The 13,717-nt window shown below is 44.7% G+C and overlaps 1 long non-coding RNA gene across 1 annotated transcript in view; it reads left to right on the top strand.

The window, feature by feature from the left end:
- LOC138528462 (uncharacterized) overlaps positions 1-11,973 on the top strand; it is a 48,229-nt gene extending 36,256 nt beyond the window's left edge. Inside the window, exon 3 of the long non-coding RNA XR_011284153.1 lies at positions 8,775-11,973. This is a non-coding gene — a long non-coding RNA (uncharacterized lncRNA). The remainder of the gene's footprint in view (positions 1-8,774) is intronic.
- The last annotated feature ends 1,744 nt before the right edge of the window (positions 11,974-13,717 follow it).

Raw genomic sequence — 13,717 nt, 5'->3', positions numbered from 1 at the left:
TAGCAGATCTACATGACTGTGCAGCTGAGTGTGTCTCAGATGAGGTAGATGTGGTGTCCAGCTTGCAGGAGTTTGATCACCACACAAAGCTTTTGATAAAAATACATGCAAAGACTTGCCAGTTGTGTATGTCGACGGGTGTGCTTTTCACATTGAAAATGAGAGCAATAAACAGTTGGTGTCAGGGATAGGAAATGTCTGGTTGAGATGTGAGGACATTCCTAGTATAGGAATGAGAATTGGGGCCAGGAGTAGCCAGATAGAGTTAGCTGCCATTTATAAAGCAATTACTACTGCTGTTGATAAAAAATTCAAAGAAATTGTCATGGTAACTAATTCTGATTATGCACAAAATAGTTTTGTAGAATATTTGCCTAGCTGGAAAGCAAGAGGCATGCTCACATAACAAAAAGCCCCTCAAACATGGGAAAATGATTCAAGCAATAGACAAATTAGTGTCAGAGAATGGTTTAACAATACACTGGAGGACTATTCGTGGACATTTGAAAACACCAGGAAAGGAAAGGAGGGAAATGATAGAGCAGATCAATTGGCCAAGATTGGGGCTGTTATGGGAGAATTGTTGCCCATTGAACATCTAATTGGTGAGATACAAGTAGATGCAATTACACGCGCCAAAGTTCCAAAAATGTTGAACAACCTGTAATGCAATGGAGTTATGAAACCCCAGATCAGGATTTGATTAAGACGTTTTCAGCGTGGATGCCGGTTATGAAGAAGAAATGCGGTGAGTGAGCGCGGTATGCAGCGCCTCTAGATGTTTCCACGCTAACCTGGAGTGTCTTTTCTCTCTTGCAGATGGATGAGAAGTTCTGGAGTCAGAGTTCCCCCAGAACGGCTGGGATTCAGGTAAGCGTTTGAAGCTCGTACAGTCTTTTTCTGTTCTTTTCCCTTTTCTTTAGGAAGCGGCGTGCCGGGATGGGAATGACACCGCCGAAGATGCCCGCTGAACAGAAGGAGCGATGAACGATGGGCAGAAGCGCCGCAAGGTAAGGCTGTTCCTAACGGTGTTCTTGTTCTTGCAGGAGCTGAGCGCAGAAGAAAGATGCAGGCCTACTGGAGTCCGATCCAAACACAGTGAGTGTCACGCTGCAGGTGCAGAAAACGCAAAGCATGCTTCTCAGCCTGGGCGTGGCTTAAATAGTCTCTGGATATCCCAGGTGTCTCTGGGCTGAAACACACCCAAACGACTGGACTGCACATGCAGTTCTGGGAACCGAAATATGTGGGGGCATCCATCTTGTCCCCATCAATGCACTACAAGTTCAATCCCCAATGTTATCCTATGGGAGTGAGTGAGTCTGGTGCCACAGTCTGACTCCAAGTGGGTCTTTGGAGGGATGGAGAGGCCCTTGAGGGCCATGTAGGTGATCGTGGCCTGGCTCCAGCCTGACATCTTGGAGGGCTGGGGACATGAGGGGCAGGAATCATGACAGCACTCCCCCCCCTTCCCCCCAAGGCCCCTCTCAAGGTGGCTTTTCTGTCTGGTCCTGGTTTGTTTGGATGGTTTTGATGAAATTGTATAAGCAAGCGAGGTGCATGGATGTACTCACAAGGCTCCCATGTCCTGTCTTGGGGACCATACTCCTTCCAGTCTACTAAGTGGTATAATTTGGATCTGACGTACTTTGAATCCAGGATGTCCTTGACTTCGAATTCTGGCTCCCCGGCGACTACTATTGGCTGCAGTGGCGTTGCTACCCGGGTCCCAGGTTGAACAGGTTTAAGGAGAGACACGTGGAACACAGGATGAATCTGCATGTTTGACGGCAAAGCTAGCCTGACCGCCACAGGATTTATCACAGAGGTGACAGTGAATGGACCCAGGTATCTTGGACGGAAAGTTCGGGTTCCTTTAATGGACACATGTTTAGACGCCAGCCAGACTTTGTCTCCTACTTGGTAGTTGGGGGCCTTTGCTCAGTGTTGATCAGCAAACTTCTTTTGGCGATTCTTAGCTTGAAGTAGGTGTTCAGCTGCCCTTTTAAAGGTTTGAGAAATGATCCTGTGCAAGGTTTTGACTGCTGGCATTTCCAGGGTTGTAGGAACGTCCAACTCAGATGTACATGGGTGCCTGCCATACATGGTATAAAAGGGTGTCTGGCCAGTGCTGGTGTGTAAGGAATCTTAAGCATATTCAGCTATCCATAATGGGTTGAACCAGCTTCCTTCAGCTTGGTGTAACATGCAACGCAGATGCTGCTCGAGCGTCTGATTTGTCCTCTCAGTTTGACCATCTGTTTGGGGATGGTGACTGGTGGATAGCCGGATGTCGATCTGGGCCATAAAGCAGCATTTTCTCCAGAAGTTAGATATGAATTGACTACCTCGGTCTGAGACCAAAACTGAAGGAAACCCATGAAACCGTACGATGCCTTCAAGAAATAGCTTTGCCAGAGTGGAAGCATTTGGGAGCCCCTTAAGAGGAATGAAATGTGCCATTTTTGAAAATAGGTCCACGACCACAAGAATAGTGTTAAACCCTTGACTGGGTGTGAAGTCAGAAATAAAATCGAGGGTCAACGTGTGCCAGGGTGCTGGTGAGATTTCCAATGGTTGCATTAGCCCAGCCAGTTTCTGCTTGGATGACTTGTTTTGAGCACACACTCCACAAGATAGGATGAATTGGATAATGTCTTTACGCCACGTGGGCCACCAATAATTTTGTTTTACCTTGGCTGGGGTTTTAGCGATTCTGGGGTGGCCCTCGATCAAGGAATCACGATAACCGGACATGACTTGTTCTCGTAGTTCTTGGTTTGGTAAGAATAAATGATTGCTAAAGTAGGGCAACTGATCTTTTATCATGTAATGTTCTCCTTGTGCACTCCACGCTTGTAATTGCTCCGGACACATCAGGTTTTGGATTTCTTCATGTAATTCTTTCTGAGTTATGGTTGCTGTGATTCCTAGGAGCTTGTCACTCGGGATGATTGCTATTGGGTCAGGCGTCTGATACCCTTGCTCTTCCACCCCCATACAGGAAAGGGCATCGGCCTTCCCGTTTTTCACCCCTGGTCGAAATGTAATCACACTCATATTCAGCAAAAACAAAAGCCCAACATAGTTGTCGAGAGGATTGGGCCTTTGCCGTTTTTAGGTACTGGAGGTTCCGGTGGTCAGTTATTACGGTGATTGTGTGTCTGGCGCCCAAGAGGTAGTGCCGCCATGCCTTAAAGGCTGACTTAATGGCCAGGAGTTCTTTGTCTGTGATAGCGTAATTGAGTTCAGGGGGTGTGAATTTACGCGACCAGAAGGCAACAGGGAGTAACTGGCCCATTTCGGGGTCCTTTTGTGAGAGGACGGCTCCCATAGCCATGCTTGAGGTGTCCGTTTCCAGCAGGTATGGGTGATCAGGGCGAGGGTGGCGTAAGATTGGGGCAGATGTGAATCTTGCTTTGAGTTCCTGGAAAGCTTCCTCGGCTTCTGTTGTCCACTGGAACTTTTTGTTGCTTTTCCTTAGCAATGATGTGATAGGATGCACGATTTGTGAAAATCCTGGGATGAACCGGCGGTAGAAGTTTGCAAAACCCAGCATACTTTGAACCCCCTTGAATGAAGTTGGGGATGGCCAGTTCAGTATAGCATCTACCTTGTGTATATCCATTAGGATTCCATTTGGGCTGAGAATAAAGCCCAGGAATTCCACCTCGGAGACGTGGAATGAGCACTTTTCAAGCTTGGCGTAGAGCCGGTGCTGACGGAGTTTCTCCAATACGGATCGGACGTGTTTAACGTGGTCCTGCTTTCATGCGGAATATACTAGAATATCGTCAATGTACACTAGAGCACAGGCATCAATCAATTCCCGTAGGACATCGTTCATGAAGTATTGAAATGCTGCAGGCGCGTTGCAAAGGCCAAAGGGCATTACTTGATATTCGTACAAGCCGTATTTGGTGCGAAAAGCGGTTTTCCATTAGTCTCCTTGTTTTACGCGTACAAGGTGATATTGCCCCCCTCTGGTCTAGTTTTGTGTAGATTTGGGCATCTTTGACTTGATCAAGCAATTCAGGGATCAGTGGCAGGGGGTAGCAGTTTTTTACAGTAATCTGGTTCAGTGTGTGATAGTCGATGCACGTTCTCAAGTCCCCCTCCTTTTTCGGTACGAAGAATAGAGGACTGGCTGCTGGAGCCTTCAAAGGACGGATGAACCCGTTGGCCAGGTATTGGTCAAGATAGGCCTTCAGGTGCTGATTTTCTGGTTCCGTGAGTGCGTAAATTCGCCCACAAGGGATTTGTGCGCCGGGTATCAGGTCGATTTGGCAATCGTATGGTCTATGCGGCAGCAGGGTATTAGCCTGTTCTTTCTGAAAGACATCTTGAAAGTCCTGGTATTCACTTGGTAGGGTGCTGATTGCCACAGTCGCAAGCGTGGAGGTTCTGGTGTCTATTGGTTGTTTCTCTTGGCGATAACATCTGTGGGTGCAAGTCTCGGGAAAGGCCAATTCTTTTGCTCGCCAATGGATTCGAGGATTGTGAGCTACCAACCATGGCATTCCCAAAATCAACCGGAACTGTGGTGCCTTAATGAGGTCGGAAACGATAGATTCTTGGTGTCCATCCTGGCACAGAAGGGTTAAAGCTGCAGTGCATTGGGATACTGGACCAGAAGCTATTTCCATGCCGTCGACAGTGGTAACAGTGTCGGTGGTTGATTTAGGGCGCAACGGAAGCCCCATCTTGCCGCAAGATCCTGGTCCATGTAATTCCCAACGGCTCCACTGTCGATGTACGCTCTTACTGCGTGCATCCGAGAAGGTTGTTGGTGATTGATCAAGACCACAGATAGTGCAAAATGGGAGGTCTGTAGTTCACTTTCTTCGCCCGACAAGTGGACCCCTACACTTGCCGGGCTGGGGAGTTTTCCGATTCCTTGATGGTATCTTCCTTGTCCGTGGCCCCTACCGTCCTCCTCGGTGGCTTCACAGGGCACTCTTTATGGAAATGACCTGACCTTCCACAGTACAGACATAACTGCTGCTGTCTCCTTTTATCCCTTTCCGCTTTAGTCAAGGAGGATCTGACCCCCCCCGATTTGCATTGGTTCTCCTGAACCTTCCGTTGTGCGGGCAATATTGTCCTTTGAACGCACATACATAGGGCAAGGGTCCGGTCTGGTTCGATCTGCTCTTCGGTCCTGCAACCTATGATCCTGTTGAACAACAAGGTCAATGAATTCTGAGCAGTCTTTCGGGGGGTTCACTACTTGTGCGAGAACATCCTTGAGCTCCCCCCGCAACCCCTGATGAAATAACGTGGTTCTCTTCTCCACTGGTCATTCTGCTTCAACTACAAGTCTATTGAACGTGGCTATGTATGTTAATAGGTCTTGATTCTCTTGGCGTAGGGACAGAAGTTTGTTGTCTAATGCCTGCCCATGAGTACAACGGGCGAACAGCTTTTCCATCTCCTGTTGAAAGCCCCTGAAGTCATGCAACAAAGGATCGTCTTGGGCCACAAAGGGTACAGACCAGTCCGCAGCGCTACCACTCAGGTAGGATAGCACAAAAGCGACCTGTGATTGGTCATTCGGGAAGGCCCCTGGTCTACAGAGGAAGTGCAGGCGGCACTGGTTCATGAACGTTGCAAACCTCTTGGGATCCCCGTAAATCGTTCGGGCGGGGCCAAGGGAACTGCCCAGGAAAGGTTATCTGAACGGGATTGTCTGATGGTGCTGGCATCGAGGGCACGCTGCCCGGCAACGGTGAATGCCCTGCTTGTGATTGGAGAAGTTGCTGGCTTAAATCAAAAGTGCGTTCTTTGGCTACCATCAGCTCTCTCCTCAGGGTGTTGGTCTCCTGCCTGGCTGCATGTACTTCGGAACGTAGCTGCCCCAACATGTGGGCTAACTGGTTGGTTTCTGACGTTTCCATGACGCCCCGGTGGATTTTGATGTGAGGCTTTGCGTTCTGTAACGCTCACCTGGTATCCACGGGGACGTCACTCAGCCTGTTCTAATCTCTTATGACCTTGAACCCTTCCCTGGAGTCTACTCGACTGGAGACTGGGCCTGAAACACAGGATTGATAGAGTTTAACCCCCTACTGTCTCTGTGTGCTTGAACCCCTTCTTCCCCGGGGTCCAACCCTTCCCTTTGATCCACAGCTCACCTTGTTTTCGTAGAAAGTGTGCTCTCCGTCCTGCTTTCAGCGCAGGGGCGCGTTGATTGATGCGGGCTTGTTGCTGCCTAGTTACTTCACTGGCAAGAGTCCGACAGGTAAGTATAATGAGTCTTTTGAACAGTTCTCTAACTTCGTTCCTTTCCTTCCTTCGATGATGGCCGGCGTCCGGGGATGGTGACGTGCTGTTGAGTTGAGTAGCGCTGAAGGTGAGTGAGCGCGCGATGCGCAATGCGACCCTTTCGTATTTGTATTGAACTGAGTTCTTTTTCTGTGTCTTTTAGGTGCCGCGACGTTTTCAGCGTGGATGCCGGTTATGAAGAAGAAATGTGGTGAGTAAGCGCGGTATGCAGCGCCTCTAGATGTGTCCATACTAAGCTGGAGTGTCTTTTCTCTCTTGCAGATGGATGAGAAGTTCCAGAGACAGAGTTCCCCCAGAACGGCTGGGATTCAGGTAAGCGTTTGAAGCTCGTGCAGTCTTTCAAAAATAAGCAAAGATTTTCTGAATGCATACTAATGCCTTTTTTCTGTTCTTTTCCCTTTTCCTTAGGAAGCGGCGAGCCGGGATGGGAATGACACCGCCGAAGATGCCCGCTGAACAGAAGGAGCAATGAACGATGGGCAGAAGCACCGCACGGTAAGGCAGTTCCTAACAGTGTTCTTGCCGGAGCTGAGCGCAGAAGAAAGATGCAGGCCTACTGGAGACCGATCCGAACACACCGAGTGTCACACTGCAGGTGCAGAAAACGCAAAGCATGCTTCTCAGCCTGGGCGTGGCTTAAATAGTCTCTGGGTATCCCAGGTGTCTCTGGGCTGAGCCACACCCAAAAGACTAGACTGCACATGCAGTTCTGGGAACTGAAATATGTGGGGGCATCCATCTTGTCCTCATCAATGCACTACAAGTCCAATCCCCAATGTTATCCTATGGGAGTGAGTGAGGCTGGTGCCACACGCGCCAAGTCTGACTCCAAGTGGGTCTTTGGAGGGATGGAGAGGCCCTTGAGGGCCATGTAGGGGATCATGGCCTGGCTCCAGCCTGAGATCTGGAGGGCTGGGGACATGAGGGGCAGGAATCATGACATACCTCTTTCATTCAGAGGGCTAATGTTACACCATGCACATGATGCTATAACTTCAGGAAACAGAGGTTATGCTTACTGGCCACACATGTCCCAAGACGTGGAATTATACACTAGGGGGTGTCTGATATGTGCACAATTTAAACCTGCTTCACCAATGCATAGAGCTCCATTAATGAAGAGGTTTAACCCTTCCATGGTCGGATTTGCACGTAGACTATGTAGGGCCTGTAAAGAGGTCTGGTAGGGGAAACCGATATTTATTGACAGTGGTATGTTTAATGTCGAAATGGGTGGAATACATTCCTGCACCAGATTGTAGTGCACAAACAGCAGCTAACTTGCTGGTAAATTACATATTTTCAAGATTCGGGTCACCCCAAAGAATAGATTCAGACAGAGGAAGTCATTTCATGAGCACCTTGATGAGTAAGGTGTGGCAGATATTGGGGGTAAAAAGGAAATTGCATATCGCATATCGGCCTGCCTCTTCGGGAAACGTAGAGAGAAGCAATAGATCTGTCGTGGAGATACTAAAGAAGTTTGTAGCAGAGGCAGGTTCCAGTTGGGATTTACACTTACCTTTAGTCTTAATGGCCATTAAGTTGACTCCTGCTAAAGGAACAGGTATCAGTCCTTAGGAGGTGTTGACAGGAAGGAAAATGGTACTGCCACAACATTTATTGTACAGGACACATGAGCACACACTTGTGAGTGCATCTTCAGTTCACGAGTATGTGGAAGAATTGAGGAAGCATTTACAACATGCATTTGCATAGCGAAATTTGGAAAGGGCTGCTGAAAGCGCAAAGTCCTATTATGATAAAAAAAAGACATCTCTGAGAGAATAGATAGGTGATCTGGTATACAAGTTCCATTTTGGTAAAAACAAGCATAAAAATTCAAAATTCCTCACAGCATGGCAGGGACCATTTGAGATTGTAGATAAGATATCCCCTGTAGTGTATACAATATTAAAAACAGAGGGTGAAATGGTGACAGAGCAGTTTGTCCATGTTAACCAAGTTAAGCCCTGTCATCCAAAGCATGAAATCAGGAGACCTGAGGAGATGGAGACGGGTTAAGTATACTGGTTGCATTAAAAAAAAGTTGTCTTAAAGAATGGAGAAGCACAGAATGTTTAATGTTAGCATATACATTGAAGGGTGGTTTCATAATGCATGTAACCTAATGACAAGGTGGTGTATGTTTCACTCCATGAGAAACCAGAAATAAATATAAATGAAAATGTCACATTTAAAAAAATTTAAAAAAAGTGTGGTACTATGCATTTATGGAAGGTGCTAAATCAGGTTAACTTACACTGGTACAGTGTGGTAAAATTATTCTGCATGAAAGTTATTGTGATGTATAATAATGTGAGATGTAAATATTGTTGTTTTTCTCTAAAGTGTCTTTAATTGCAGCTATCCAAAAGTGATGAGTCATGATGGCTGAAAAGAACATTTTTATTTTTGGCTGAGTGGTGAAAGGGATGAAAATATATTTTGTGCTATGTACTTCATCTGTTCTTTTCTATTCAATTTAGATGCAATTAATGAATTGTCCTGGCAGGGACCGGAGACTGCTGGACGGACACCGGAGGATCAAGGACCCAGGAAAGCCTACGGACTGAAGAATGGAGGTGAAGACAAAGTATAAAGAAGAAAAGGCAATGATGATCAAGTTTGAGGCATGATATTTGCTGCAATACTTATGGTGGGTGTGGTAGGTATTGAAGGCGCAGGTGCACAAGTGATTGTTGAACCGGGACCGGCATCTGGAATTGCAGTGGAGAAGGCACCTGGATTTATTCTGGAAAATAGAAGATTAATTTATCAAAATATGTATATCATCATAAACCCTGACAGTTTGGTTTGGTCAGATGCAATCACAGTTTTATTAATACATTTTTCAACTAAAGAATGGTTGGAGATATGGATGGAGGATGCTAGGCAAGAAATCAAAGACATTACCATGCAGCTGGAGAAAACGTTTGTAAATTCATCGGATATAAAGAAGGGGGAAAAGGGGAGCGGTATTACTTGTGGCATCCGTGGTAATGACTATTATTGGGGCTGTAGTGGGCACTACAATGTCTACAGCCAACGCGAACTCAGTGGGGACGTTCAGTGCTAAAGCACAGCAGTTGAACCACGACCTGGACATAATCCAAAGGACCTTAGCTGGAATTAGAGGTGGACTGGATGAGCAGATAACATTTATAAATGAAACTGCTGTTATATTAAATGAACAGACTGAAATTAAGCAGCACAGCACAAATGTTGTGCTCAAACATGACTGGGTGTTAAGTGACATGATAAACATAATGAATCCTCTTGATAGGCTATTAATGAAATATATGGGAGAGGTGCAAACTGCAATTTCACAACTAATTTTGGGGCATATACCATTGTATTTTGTATCGTCTGATATTATTAACGAAATGATGGCAAGGATTACTCAAAGACAGGTAGAGGTAATGCAGGTTAAAATTACGTTTGAAATGGGGAGCGTGATACCTCTATATGTAAATCTGGAGAGATTGGAGATTGGGTGTTTGTGTTCCATATATTGCTCCTGAACTCATACCAGACAAAATTGGTACACAATGTGGGATTTTGGCAAAAAGATAAATATGTTAAAATAAAAACCCCAGAGGTGGTGGCATTTCAGTCTTGGGAACCTAATGTTTACTTGATCCCAAATTTGGACACATGTATAAGGTTTAAAGAACAGAATTATGTGTGTCCAGGTAAACCATTTGCTCCTGATGCTACAGATGCTATTTGTGGATTGAAAACTGACCCAGGTGTATCAGGAGGATGTGAAGTGGTCATTAGCAATTCAGGTAGTGAGGATCTACCACAAGCTCAGCTAGTTAAAAATAGGCGGTTGGTCAGTATTTCTTTGAAGAATTACACGATTACACATTTGAATCATGGAATCTTTGTCCTCAAGCAACTAAAGTACAATGTATTTTATAAATATATATTCCAAAGGACACTATTGTCTCCATTGGGGGTTTAACTTTATTCCATGTTACAAATGACATATGGGAAAGCCAAGTGGAGAATATTGAGTTTTTTTCCAAAGAGATTTGTTCCCAATTGACCCATATGTGGAATTTTTGTTGAGCCATAAGGAAAAGCATACCATTAAGATGAATTTGAGGAAAAATAACATCACTGTGAGTAGCTTGGGTGTAACAGAGTTAGATACCTTTAATAGGGGAACCTGGGTGGAGCGCAGTATGGTGTGTTTGGCAGTTTTGGTGATGGGAGGATTGCTGATTACGTTGTACATAAAGATGAGGATGTTGGTCATGATACTTGCAACAATGGGGAAGGAGAGATGTCCCGGGTCACATACATTTTAGAGTTTGATACGTGTTTCCTCCAATTATGGGTTCATTAGCCAGAATTGTCAGAAAAAGGAGGGTATGTAGGGATATATTCATGAATGACATATTTGTGCAAATAACAGTGCGTGTGTGCAGAGCGAAAGGGAAGCAAACGTGGGGGTTCCATTGTTTAGTATGTAAATACTGTTAGTTTGAAATGGGTAGTAGGGGCAGCTTTTTAGCAACAGACCAGTAAGCATTATTTTGGAAAAGAATTGTTTTTAAAAGGATTTAGTACAAGGTTTTTCTTTTTAGCAACAAGCCAGCAAGCATTAATTTTTGGAAAAGCATGTAGCCAAACCATCAAAATAGGTTTATTTTCAGAAGCATTTAGCACAGGGTGCTGTCATTTTAAAATGCAGAAAATGTGCACTTTTACAGATGGGGTGATTTTCTCTGTGTGGAACTACATTGGAAATATATAATTAACTAATCCTGTACTAATTTGTCCCACTAACATATTAACTGTTCCTCTAACATATAATGCAGTTCATTAAAAACAGTGAGATTCATTCTGTTTTTGTGTTCTTCCATGGAGAGGAGAAATATGTGCGACAGGAAAGGAAATGGAAACAATTGCCTTGCTGGACTGAAGTCTCCATTGTCCTGACCGGCAGGGAATTGTTGCAGGACATTCTTGTGATATGATTGGTAGAAATCAAAAGGTGGCATTGATGATGTCAGAGGAGGCTGATCTGAGTTTGACAGACAGCGATAGTTTTTTTAATCAGCTGAGCTGGGGGTGAGGTCAGTTCTGCCAGAGATTCGAGTGCCGTCGGTGTCCCCTTGGGCCTGGGAGCTGGGCTTCAGAGATGCAGTTTTAAATACAGCTGATATACCAGAAAGAAGAGGCTGTGCCGGGCTGCTGGCTTCGAAGTAGAAAGAATTTCAAAGGCGGTGTCCGTGGGCTGAGCTGTGTGAGGGTGGTTCGCATAGATAAAACTCTGGTGGCAAGTGCTTCAGAATTCGCACATTTTGGTGAGTCAGGTCTCAAAGATTAGGAGCATGAGAATGTATGAGATGCATTACACTTATTGAAAGACAGTGTAGTGAGATAGTTTTAAAAAGAAAAATATCATGTTTCTCTCTGCATGTTTGCACTGGGTAAGAAAATGATGTACACCGAGTTCATTTTGCGACGTGTTTTATTTTGATATTTTTTTTGCTGCATTTCTTTCAAAAAGAATTGAATACAATGTTTTTATTTCTTCCATGTTGCCATATATTTGTTCTCTTCACTGTTTATTTTCTAGAAGACGAGGTTATGCTCGCTATTGGTAAGCATATGTGTACTTGTAATATTCTGGATTGTGTATAACAAAGACCAATATTATAACAAAAAGCAAAGCAAGCTGGTGCAACTTCATTGGTTTTATTTTATGTCTCTCATATGTGTTTTATTAGGGGAAAAAGTCAGTGGGTAATCCTAGTGTTATACCAATGTGGTAAAGAATTTTGCTACCTCATTTACCACATGGGACAAGTTTAGGACAAGTGTAAATATATACAAATAAGCAAGATAGAAGGTTATGTGTGTGTGTGTATGCGCTTTTCTCTGCATGCTCTGAAGAGAAGGCAGTGCCACAGAGCACATAGGTTACTGAATATAAATAAGTCAGTAACACAAGTTACATACAATAAGTGACGTTCTGAATAAACTCACTGGGTTCCCTAAAGGTACTAGGTCCTCAAAGTACCTACAGTCAGCCAAAAAAGGGAGTCATAATTGTAACAAGGGAGAGTTTGTTCTATGATGGGGCGGTAGTATAAATAAATTGCTCACCACTATACCACAAAAATAAGATACCATTAAAATTACTGCCAATATAAGCCAACACTATATCATCACCAAAATGGGGTAATACTGAACAATCTCTAATGGTAAGGCCAGTTTACCGCCAAAATATCACAGTAAGAAAATACCACCAAATCCAGAATTTGCCCCAAAAGACAAAACCGCCAACAGTTTGCAGTATGGTTTAATAGATGGGCAATGCAGGGGTCAGGGCCCGCCAAGGAGACATACACACATCTTTCTTTGGAAAATATAAGGCCACGTATATTGATCAAAATTGTGACATTCAATAGCAAAGTAAGCATGTCAAATAAGAAGTCATCATGGACAATTGCATATTATAAACAGTATGCAAACAGTATTCACCAGACAATGGGCCTCATTACACGGATGGCGGTAGGGATTTACTGGTACCGGTAAATCCCTACCGCCTTACTACGAGGTCCCTTTGCGGGTTGGGGGATTTAACGCCTGCTTTTTGCATGCTAAAAAGGGATCTTTAACCTTCATCTTCACCACCACTCTAACCCTGCTCTGGTCCTGCTCTTAAACAATGTCATGCCACAGGCTTGTCCCTTCTACCATGGGCTTGAACCTTCAGATTGGGGTCTCACCCCCTAGTGCCCTCATGCCTCCCTAATATTGCCAGCTAGGACCTTGCTAGCACTCTGCACTTACTCCTGTTTTTTTTTCTCCAGCCAAACTCCTTCTGATCTCTCCAATCTACTTATTCCCAATGCCTCCAACTAAATTCCTCCTGACTTACCTTCCCCTCTCATCACAAACCTCCTCCTTTTGCCACCCGCATTCTAATTCCTTGCTCCACTCCTGACGCCAGCACTTATTCCATAAACCCACACTGCCTTAAAGGGACACTGTGCTTATATAGCACTTTGACCACCTCCACTTGGGCTGGGCTTCCTGTGAGAGTCTGCACCTGTGGATATAAATGAGTAAGGTGCTGTTATTGGCTGTGAATATCTTCTTCACCTATCTGTGTTTTGGGACTTTGGGGTCACGCCAAGCCTTTAATAGGCTGGTCCCCGATGTTGGATTTGAATTCCCTTCCTCTGTGCTGCTCTGGGCTCTTCATGGCATCCCCTTGGTGTAGGTAGAAAGTGAATACTGGGGCTCAGCAGGCGTTAACAGGATAGGGTATAAAACGAAAGTATTTTTGAATTTGGCACTATTTCCCTGTTTATGTGGCATCAATTTGTAAGGCTGAAAATATGATTTTTTATTTAGCATCAATTGGTTTACATTTAAACCTTAAATGCAGAAGAAAATACAGAAT

Source organism: Ambystoma mexicanum, chromosome 7q (assembly GCF_040938575.1).
Source record: "Ambystoma mexicanum isolate Mex_15411 chromosome 7q, UKY_AmexF1_1, whole genome shotgun sequence".
In the NCBI taxonomy this organism is placed as follows: domain Eukaryota; kingdom Metazoa; phylum Chordata; class Amphibia; order Caudata; family Ambystomatidae; genus Ambystoma; species Ambystoma mexicanum.
The sequence above is the reverse complement of the archived record's forward strand: the minus strand, read 5'-3'. Positions and strand labels throughout refer to the sequence as shown.